Source organism: Pongo pygmaeus, chromosome 1 (genome assembly GCF_028885625.2).
Source record: "Pongo pygmaeus isolate AG05252 chromosome 1, NHGRI_mPonPyg2-v2.0_pri, whole genome shotgun sequence".
In the NCBI taxonomy this organism is placed as follows: Eukaryota; Metazoa; Chordata; class Mammalia; order Primates; family Hominidae; genus Pongo; species Pongo pygmaeus.
The window spans coordinates 69,431,343-69,442,588 of record NC_072373.2 but is presented as its reverse complement, the minus strand read 5'-3'; the positions used below and the strand labels follow the sequence as shown (position 1 = coordinate 69,442,588).

The following is an 11,246-nucleotide window of genomic DNA, read 5'->3' as shown; positions in this document are numbered from 1 at the left end:
TTAGAGTCTTCCATTTTGTGTGGAATTAGATCCTCCCCTTCAAATGCTGTAATTAACACTGCTTTAAAAAAACTTGAATAAAATATTGAAACCTCAAAAAACAAAAACAAAAACAAAACTACCTCAACATAATAAAGGCCATATATGAAAAGGCCACAGTTAACAACATACTCAGTGGTGAAAAACTGAAAGCTTTCCTTCTAAGATCAGGAGCAAGGCAAGGATATCTATTCTCATCACTTCTGTTCAAGATGGTATCCAGGCCAATGTTAATGCTATCATATCTCCCTAAAGGATATAAAATCAAGCTGTAACCCCATCAGCTTGGGTACATGTTCTCAAGACCTTCTGAGGCTGTGTCATGGGTCATGGTCTTCACATTTGGTGCAGAATAAATCTCTTCAAATACTTTGCAGTTTGGCTTTTTTTCCTCGACATCTTCATCGTATCCCTTGTAACATCCTTTATAATAAACTGGCAAATGTGTTTCCCTGAGTTCTGTGAGCCACTCCAGAAAATTGGTTGAACCCAAAGAGGGGGTCATGGGAACCCCAACTTGAAGCCAGTTGGTAAGAAATTCTGGAGACCGGGGCTTGTGACTGGTCAAGGGGTGGGAGGCAGTCCTGGGGACTGCGTCCTCAACCTGTGGAATCTGACACTATCTCTAGGCACCTAGTGTCAGAACTGATTAGGAAGATACGCAATTGGTGTCTGCTGCAGAACTGCTCACATAGTGTTAGAAATCCCCACATATTTGGTCACAGAAGTCTTTTGTTGTTGTAGTGGTATGAGAGCAGAGGAAAAACACGGTTTGAAAGTTTTTCCTAAAAGGGCATCCAAATTGGAAAGGAAGAGGTAAAGTTATCTGTTCACAGACAACAGGATTTTATATGTAAAAAAATCCTAAAGATTCCACCCAATCTGTTATTCAGCAAAGTTGCAGGATACAAAATCGTCACACAAAAATCAGGTTAGGTCTGACAGAGACAGACAATAAGTGAATAAGTTTTCCAATATTAAAACCTAAAGAGTATTATGAAAAAAAAAACAGGTCCGGGAACAAGGTTATAATTTGGAATAAGATGGTTGGGGAAAGCCTTCTAGAGGAGGCCCTTTGAATAAAGACAAAGGAAGTGAAGAAGTGAGTCTTGCAGATATCTGAAGTAGATTGTTCTAGCCATAGGAAAAAGCCAGTGCAAAGGCCCTATGATGAGGGTATGCACAGAATGTTAGAGTAGGGGTCCCCAACCCCTGGGCCGCAGGCCAGTAGCAATACATGGCCTGTTAGGAACCTGGCCGCACAGCAGGAGATGAGCAGCGGTTGAGCAAGCATTACCACCTGAGCTCCACCTCCTGTCAGATCAGCAATAGCAAAAGAGTCTCACAGGACTTTGAAGACTATTGTGAACTGCACATGTGAGGGCTCTAGGTTACACACTCCTTATGAGAATCTAATGCCTGATGATCTGAAGTCAAACAGTTTAATCCTGAAACCATCCCCCTCCAACATCGGCCTCCTAACCCCTGCTGCAGAAAAATTGTCTTCCACTAAACCAGTCCCTGGTGCCAAAAAGGGTGGGGACTGCTGTGTTAGAGAACTTAAAATGTTTCTGTCCTTTGCCTACTCTATTTAAGGTACAGGGTGTCTTAAATAGAATAGGCAAAGGACATAACCATTTAAGAAGCAAGAAGACAAGGTTGTTCATGAGACAATCATAGTTTCTATTGGTGCCATTCACTGACTCTCTTAATGTGAAATAGACAATTGGGAAGAGATAGCTATGGTCCACTTGGTAATTATTTGCTGTGAAATAAAGACTACTAATTAAGAGTTATGTGGTAGTTAAAAAAAATAAGTGTAGTTTTTTCTTTTTTATTTAGCCTTCTTTTTAAAGCAGGTTTAGGTTTACAGAAAAATGAACGAAAAATAGGGTTATCTCATACCTCTCACATGTATACACCTCCCCCACCCACTGCCCCCATTACTAACATCTTGCATTGAGTGGCACATTTGTTACAGCTGATGAGCCTATATTAATACACTATTATTAATGAAAGTCCATAGTTTACATTAGGGTTCACTCTTGTGTTGAACATTCTATGGGTTTGACAAACATATAACGACATGTACCCACCACTGCAGTACCATTCAGAATAGTTTCACTGCCCTAAAAATCCCGTGCTCTACCTATTCACCCTTCCCTCCCTCCCCACTCTCCTCCATACTCTGAACCCACGGCAACTAGTGATCTTTTCACTGCCTTGTTTTACTCTTTCCAGAATGTCAAATGATTTTACAGTATGCAGCCTTTTCAGATTGGCTTCTTTCACTTAGCATTATGCATTTAGGTTCCTCCATGTCTTTTCATGGTCTAATAGCTCATTTCTTTTTAAAAATTTTAAATTGTTGTAAACATAAAATTTACAATTTTAACCATTTTTGGTATTTAACTCAGTAGTATTAACTATATGCTCCTTCCCCTGGCCCAAAACACCAAATTTTTCTTGAATCTTTACCGTAAATGGGATTCTGGGAGGTAAAACCTACCAAAGTGGAAGGCCCTTCTAAGACTGGGGAGGGGCTGGGTGCGGGGGCTCACGCCTGTAATCCCAGCACTTGGGGAGGCCAAGGCGGGTGGATCACGAGGTCAGAAAATTGAGACCATCCTGGCTAACATGGTGAAACCCTGTCTCTACTAAAAATACAAAAAAAAAAAAAAAAAAAAATTAGCCGGGCGTGGTGGTGGGCGCCTGTAGTCCCAGTTACTCGGGATGCTAAGGCAGGAGAATGGTGTGAACCCAGGAGGCAGAACTTGCAGTGAGCCAAGATCACGCCACTGCACTCCAGCCTGGGTGACACAGCGAGACTCCGTTTCAAAAAATAAAAAAATACTGGGGAGGAGTTTTTGAATCCCTAGTCCACACTCAGCCTCAAGCAATTCATCCATTACCATTGAAGTGTTTCTACCAGTTTATGGCCCAAGCATCTTCTGTTATCTTGGTTACGATTCTCTGTATTCACCTGTCTCTCCAGTTTTGGGGATGGCAGTTTGAACTGGTACCTCAATCTCTGATGGATCTAGAACAGTCTTTGATTTTCAGTTTGGTCAGATTACTGTTATTGTTAAGGACAGGAGTGATAACTTGCAGGTTCTTCACATGTTGAGGCTGAAACTGGAAGTTCAGTGATCTTTTAAAGAGATTTTAAAATTTAAAAAAAGTCTTTAAATTTACCCATATATTTAGCACTTCCAGGACTCTTCATTCCTTTATGGAGGTCCAAATTTCCATCTTATATAATTTTCCTTTCACGTGAAGTTCCTTTAAAATTTACTATAGTTCAGTTCAGTTGGCAATGAATTACCTGCTTTTGTTTATTTGGAAAAAGTTTTTATTTATTTATTTATTTTTATTTTTTAGATGAAGTCTCACTCTGTGGCCCAGGCTGGAGTGCAGTGGTGCAATCTCATCTCACTACAACCTCTGCCTCCTGGGTTCAAGCGATTCTCCTGCTTCAGTCTCCAGAGCAGCTGGGATTACAGATGCCCACCATGACACCCGGCTAATTTTTACATTTTTAGTAGAGATGGGGTTGCAATGTGTTGTTCTGCCTGGTCTCGAACTTCTGACCTCAAGTGATCTGCCCGTCTCAGCCTCCCAAAGTGTTGGGATTACAGGCATGAGCCACCAGATCCAGCCTTGAAAAGTCTTTATTTCACGTTTACTTCTTTTTGTATTGACATGAGATTCACATAAAATTAACCAGTTTAACGTGTACAATTGAATGACATTTAATACATTCACAATATTGAGCAACCAATTCCATTTAGTTCCACGACATATTTGTTATTCCCCCCAAAAAGCCTTGAACCCACTGAACAGTCACTCCCCATTCCCCCTCCCCCAAACCTTTAGCCTTGAACCCACCAAGCAGTCACTCCCCATTCCCCTCTCCCCCAAACCTTTAGCCTTGAACCTACTAAGCAGTCACTCCCCATTCCCCTCTCCCCCAAAACCTTGGCAACACCAATCTGCTTTCTGTTTCTATGGATTTAACCATTCTGGATATTTCATATAAATTGAATCATACATTATGTAATCTTCTATGTCTGGCCTCTTTCACTTGGTTTAATGTTTTCAAGGCTCATCTATATTATAGCATGTATCAGTTCTTCATTCCTTTTTATGATTAATAGTCTATTATATGTATATACCAATACCAAATTTTGCTTATCCACTCATCAGTTAATGGACATCTGGGTTGTTTGCACTTTCGGCTATTGTGAATACTGCTGCTATTATCATTTGTATACAGGTATTTGAGTATCAAATTACCCAGCAATTCCACTCCTGTATATACCCAAAAGAATTGGTAATTCTATTTTTAACTTTTTGAGGAACCACCAAACTGTCTTTCATGGCAGATGCACCATTGTACAGTCCTAGCAGCAATCTAAGACAGTTTCAATGTCTCTACATCCCTGCCAAAACTTGTTATTATCTTTTTTATTGCGGACACCCTACTGGGTATGAAGTGGTCCTGTTGAAAATCAACTGACCATAAACTTGGGAGTTCATTTCTGCACTCTCAATTCTTTTCCATATGTTTATCCTTATACCAGTACCATACTGTTTTAATTACTGTAGCTTTATAGTAAATTTTGAAATTGCAAAGTTTGAATCCACTAGTTTTGCTTTTTTTCAATACTTTGACTATTTGGGGCCCTTTGCAATTCCATATAAATCAGATTGACTTGGACAGCGCTGCCATCTAAATAAAATTAAATCTTCCAATCCATGAACACAAGATGAATTTCCATTAACTTAGGTCTTCTTTAATTTCTTTTGGCAATATAGTTTTCAGTATAAAATCTTTCACATCCTTGGTTAAAATTCCCAGGTTTTTTTTTTTTTATTCTTTTGAAGGCTATTGTAAATGGAATTTTTTTGTTTGTTTCCATTTCAGAGTATCTGCTGATGGTCTAAAGAACACAATGATTTCTGCATGCTGATCTTATGATCTTACATCTTGCAACTTTGCTGAATTAATATATTAACTCTAGCGGTGTCTTTGTGGATTCTCTGAATTTTCTATATACTGTGTAGGATCATGTCACCGATTAACATTTTTATTTCCTCCTTTCCAATTTGGATGCTGGTTCTTTACTTTTCTTGTCTAATTGCTCTGGCTAGAATTTATGTATACAATGTTGAACAGGAGTGGTGAAAGCAAGCATCCTTGTCTTATTCCTGATCTACCTCTGGGTTTTTCATAAATACCCATTATGTTAAGTTTACCTTCATTTTTGAAAGCTATTATAACTTAACTGAGTATAGAATTACAGGTTGATCATCTTTTCCTTTTGTTGTCAACCTATTGACTTCAGACTTCTGAAAAGTCTGTTGTAGTTCTACCTTGTTTATCTTTATCATGTTTTCTGTCTGCTTTTTTCTCTTTTTCACTGGCTTTCAACAATTTGTTATGTATCATATGGTTTCATTACATTTCTTCCACATGGGGTTCATTGAGCTTCTTGGATCTATGGGTTTATGGCAGTGACTCTCAACTAGGGGCACTTTTTTTTTTGCCGTCTCCATCCACAGATATTTGGCATGTCTGGGGCAATTTTTTAGCTGTCACATTATGCAGTGCTATTGACATCTAGTGAATAGAGACCAGAGTCACTGCTAAGTGTCCTACAATGTACAGGATACCCTCCATAAAGAAGAATTTTCTGGCCCAGAATATCAATGGAGCAAAGATTGAAAAACTCTGGTTTATAGTTTATCAACTGTTTGAAATTTCAGCCATTATTAACTAAATTTTGTTTCTGTCTTCTCTCACTTTTTTTCTCCTTTCTGGGTCTCCAATTATATGAATGCTACATTGCTTTGTATTTTCCCACAGCTCATTGAAGTTCTGTTCTTTTTTGTTCAGTCTTTTTATGCTCTGTGCTTCATTTTGATTAGTTTCACTTGCTCCATCTTTGAGCTTCAAGTTCACTGATCTTATGCAATGTCTAATCTGCTGTTAATCATATCCAGTATATTTTTTACTTCAGATATTATATTTTTCCCTATCTAAAAGTTCCATTTTGTTATCTTCCATTTCTCTCTACATATGTTCATGTTTTCCTCTACTTTCTTGGATATATAGTATATACTTGTAAAGTAAGTGTTTTCATGTCCTTGTCTGTTATTTTATCATCTTTATCATTTCCACCATCTACTTTTATTGACAGGTTTTTCTCCTGGGTTGTATTTTCCTGCCCCCATTTTTTTTTCCTTTTTGGCAAGCTTTGAAGACCTTCACTGTAAGCAAGGCATTGTAATAAATTTTACATTCCTGCTTGCTGGATTTTGTTGTGTTCCTTTAAATTATGTTGGACTTTGTTTTGGCATGCATTAAGTTACTTGGAATTAGTCTGATCCTTTTGAGGCTCAATTTTAAGCAGTGTTAAGGCAAGGGCAAAGCAGCCTTTGATATAGCATTTAATTTAGCACAGCTACTGAAGTGAAACCCTTCTGAAGCCTCTACCATATGCCCCACATATTACATTTTCATTCTACTTCTGACTGGTAGGAAACAAAATATTCTCAGTCCTATGTCAGCTCCAGAAATTGGCCTACTGCTTTCTTATGTTTCTTTCCCCGGCCTGTTATTAACAGTTTCCTCTTATACATGCATAGATTAGTATTCAGCCAAAGGGACCCCTCTGCAGACCTCTGGAACTGTCAATATAGGATCATCCTGTCTGGTATTCAGCCCTGCAAATTCTAGCTCAAACTGGTGAGACTGCCAGGCCATTTTGGGATCCCCCTCCTTGCAGCCTGGAAAATGCTGCCAGGTAATAAATGGACACACCTGCAAGGCACAGCTTGTTTTTTTTTTGTTTGTTTGTTTTTAGATGAAGTCTCACTCTGTCGCCCAGGCTGGAGTGCAGTGGTGCGATCTTGGCTCCCTGCAAGCTCTGCCTCCTGGGTTCACACCATTCTCCCGCCTCAGCCTCCCGAGTAGCTGGGACTACAGGCACCCGCCACCACGCTTGGCTAATTTTTTTTTTTTTTTTTTTTTTTTGTATTTTTAGTAGAGACGGGGTTTCACTGTGTTAGGTAGGATGGTCTCGATCTCCTGACCTCGTGATCTGCCTGCCTCGGCCTCCCAAAGTGCTGGGATTATAGGTGTGAGCCATTGCGCCTGGCCATTTCCCTTGTTTTGTAACTTTACACTACTTACAATACAATGTCTGAAAATTACTGTTTCATCCAGCAATTTTAGCCATGCATCTGGTTTTCTTCTTGTTTTTGGCAAAAGGTAAATCTCGTCCCTATTACTCCACCATTCCCAGGAACATAAGTCCTACAAACATTAATTTTAAACCCAGCATAATATTCCATGCAGTAATGTAATATAATTTACTTAACCATTATCTAACAGTTGTATATTAGGTTATTTTCACTTTTTCACTCATAAACAGACATAATGAATATTTTTAAATTTAAGAAATAACGTACTTTTAGGTCACTGCACTCCAGTCTGGGCGACAGAGTGAGATTCCGTCTCTCCAAAAAAATAAAAAATAAAAAAAGAAAGAAAGTACTTTTAATTAAAATCTTTAGAAAAAAAACTGACCCCATAATTTGATTATGGTATATTCTAAATGCATTCCCCTTTCCTGGGATTAGTTCCTCTTTCTAATGCAACTGCACAAATACACATGTTAGAATACACATGGTCACAATGTTTTGTGGGGAAATAAAAAGATTATATCTTAGGCAGAAATAATATTTTAAAAATAACCTGCCATTATCAGATTGAATCCAGAATAAAGATGCCAAAGATGCGTTAGTTTTCCTTTCTATACACTTCATCTACCAGAGTGGATCAACTTTGGCTACTTCACCCTCTTGATATCCACTCCAGTGAAATTTCTTTCATAGAGGCTTAGAAGTTTATTCCATTTCTCTCTACTCAAAATCCATTAAGTCAGTTTTATGTTGCATCAGCAATTAAATAGAGTCCAATTTGGCAGCGAACAAGATAAAATTTGCCAATTCTTATATTGCCTGAGACTCTATTAGTTGAGAAACTAAAATGCTCCTTCACTCAAAAGGGAAAGGATAAGTTGTTGGCTAAATCTTTATCACTTGATTCAGACTCCACCTTAGTTTTAGACTCAAGATTTAAAGCCTTGTGAAACTTTTTCTTCTATTCCTAAGATTATCAAGCTAATCTATGCAAAGAGGTTTCTTGCTTCTGTGTGCTACCTTTTCTGGATTTGTTTTACTGGTTTGTTTAATTCATTTATAGTCTAACTGTAGAATGCTGGGAAAATTAATCAACTTCTTTGCCTCAGTTTCCTCATTTGTAAAAATGGGAATAATAGTACCTATTTCATACCTATTTATATTTATACATAAATAGAACGGTATCCAGTGCAAAGTGGCCATTTTGTGTTAGCTAATACAATTATTATTATTGCCCAAAACATGGCCATTTCTCCAACGCAAAAGTGTTTCAGCAATATAGATACAAGATGTTGTGATGTGGGGACTTAAAATATTGACCTATGATCTTTACTTAATAGCTCTAAACTTCTGACTCTCTCAATAAAACAACAACAAATCCCCCAAACAAACCAATCATAAAAACTCTAACATACTTCGTTATAAGAAAGAGAGAAAGAAAACTAATACTTAAAGAATATTTTCTATGTGCTTATACTATCCAATTTCCACTTCAAAACGAGTCTATAAAGCTGGCATTATCACTGTATTTTATTTAATCTAAGATATCCTCAATTATAAGAAGCACCATTATTTTCTGTAATGTTCAGAAAGAAAAAACTAGCCAATTGAATATAATACACTATCTAAGACTCATACAGATTTCAAAAATATTAAAAACTGAATAAATATCTGCCTTAGATTTGGCCAGGTGCAGTGGCTCATGCCTTTAATTCCAGCACTTTGAAAGGCTGAGGAAGGAGGATCACTTGAGCTCAGGAGTTCAAAACCAGCCTGGACAACATGGTGAGACCCTGTCTCTACAAAAGAAAAAAAAAAAAAGATTTGATGAAATATAAGTAAATATTTACTTTACAGATTCAAAAACTGAAAAGAGGTGAAGTACCCAATGCCACATAAGTGGCAGAATTGGGATTCACACCAAGATCCTTTGATATTCCAAAGCCTGTGTTCTATTAAATTAAATTATATTACTTCTCCAAGCTATTTTGGAAACCATTATTACACACTGACAATATTCTAAATTAAAATTTTGTCTGTTTCTTAAGTGTACTTTTTTTTTTGAGATGGGGTCTCATTCTGTCACCCAGGCTGGAGTACAGTGGGCAATCTTGGCTCATTCAACTTCTGCCTCCCAGGCTCAAGGGATCCCCTCCCACCTCAGCCTCTCAAGTAGCTGGGACAAGAGGCAAGCACCATCACGCCGGGATAATTCTTTTTTTTTTTTTTTGTATTTTTGTTAGAGACAGGGTTTTACCATGTCGCTCATGCTGGTTTTTAACTTCTGGGCTCAAGCGATCTACCCACCTCAGCCTCCTTAAATGCTGAGATTACAGGTGTGAGCCACCACACCCGGCCTTAATTGTACTTTTTAAATGTTTACACAAAGTACTCCATTAGTTCAAAGAGAAAACTTTAAAATAAACATTTTTGAAGCAAAATTATTCTGATAAATTATGCATAATTTAGTTGACAGATTAATACTATCATTCTAAACCCTTAAAAGAGGAACACTTTTCTGATAATCCTTTTGAAATACTAATTTTTTTTTTGCTGAAACATGAATAGCTATTCATTTCAACATAGAAAAGTAAGAATACTGATTTCATCTCATCTACCATTTGTCACAGCATTAAAAAGAAAACTTTACAATGAAAATATTGTTGGTTGCTACTTGTAACAGTAATATTTATAAAATTTTTCAAGAAAGGGGAACTCCATAAATGTATGTTTTTAACCTGTTTCTCTTAAAATTACAAACACACAGCAGTATTTTAAAAAATCATCTCCTACAACCTTTAAAAAACAGACATTTAGCCAGGTGCAGTCTCATGCCTGTAATCCTAGCACTTTGGGAGGCGGAGGCAGAGGCAGGCGGATTACCTGAGGTTAGGAGTTTGAGACCAGCCTGGCCAACATGGTAAAACCCCATCTCTACTAAAAATACAAAAATTAGCTGGGCATGGTGGTGCACATCTGTAATCCCAGCTACTTGGGAGGCTGAAGCAGGAGAATTGCTTGAACCCGGGAGGGAGAGGTTGTAGTGAGCTGAGATCACCCCTAGCACTCCAGCCTGGGTGATAGAGTGAGATTCCGTCCCAAAACAAACTAACAAAAAAACCCAGACATTTATAGAAATGTCAGTTCTCTAGAAATGTTGCATAAATGCTTAAATTAGCATTGGAAAATAATTTTAAATAAAAGCAATGAGAACAGAAATGATATGAACAAGTATTTTATCCAATTCCCCAAATTTCAGCCTTTCCTAATATTTTTTGTATATATACTACATACACTAGCTAACACATTTTTTAAAGATGAAAAGACTGAAGAACACTTTTTTTTTAACCAAACACTTTACACCACAAAAATATGTGAGATAATTTTTACATATAATTAATATGGTCAACAGAACTCCAAAGATTCCCTTATAGTCCACCAAGTAAATGTCATCACTTTGTAACAACAAACCAACAACAGTAAATTGCTTTCTACCACCCCACAACAGAATTTAAGAATAAATGTTATACTACTCTTGTCGATTTCTTGGCTTTTGTCAATTGTCTTGATTCCAGCACACTTTAAAACTAAGGCGCAATATGTAAGTCATTTGTATTTGTTAGTATTTTTACTCAATTTAACACTGTTTTAAAATGGCTATCATGGAAAATTACCTTCAGGTTATTATGACTAATTTTCTAGAAATATACCACTCATCGAAATTGAGATTTTCTTTAGAAAATTATCTTGAATATAGTATTTATCATAGCTGTTCAGAAATTATAACTTTTTTTGGATTTTAAATACCAAAGGAAATCATAAAACATCAAAAGATTTAAATATTTAAACCAGCATTTCCGTAATGTCTCAAAAATAAACAGGAAAAGAAGAAACTGTATTTTAAGCAAGCAAAACAAATGGTTAATATTTCTATAATGTATCCAAATGATCTCATGTGTAAAAAAAAAAAAAATCATTAAGACCCAATGGATAAACAG

General features: G+C 37.0%; 1 protein-coding gene across 15 annotated transcripts in view; it reads right to left on the bottom strand.

Annotated features, from left to right (window-relative positions):
* ACBD6 (acyl-CoA binding domain containing 6) overlaps positions 1–11,246 on the bottom strand; it is a 248,709-nt gene that overhangs the window by 179,618 nt on the left and 57,845 nt on the right. The gene's annotated exons all lie outside the window — the stretch shown is intronic.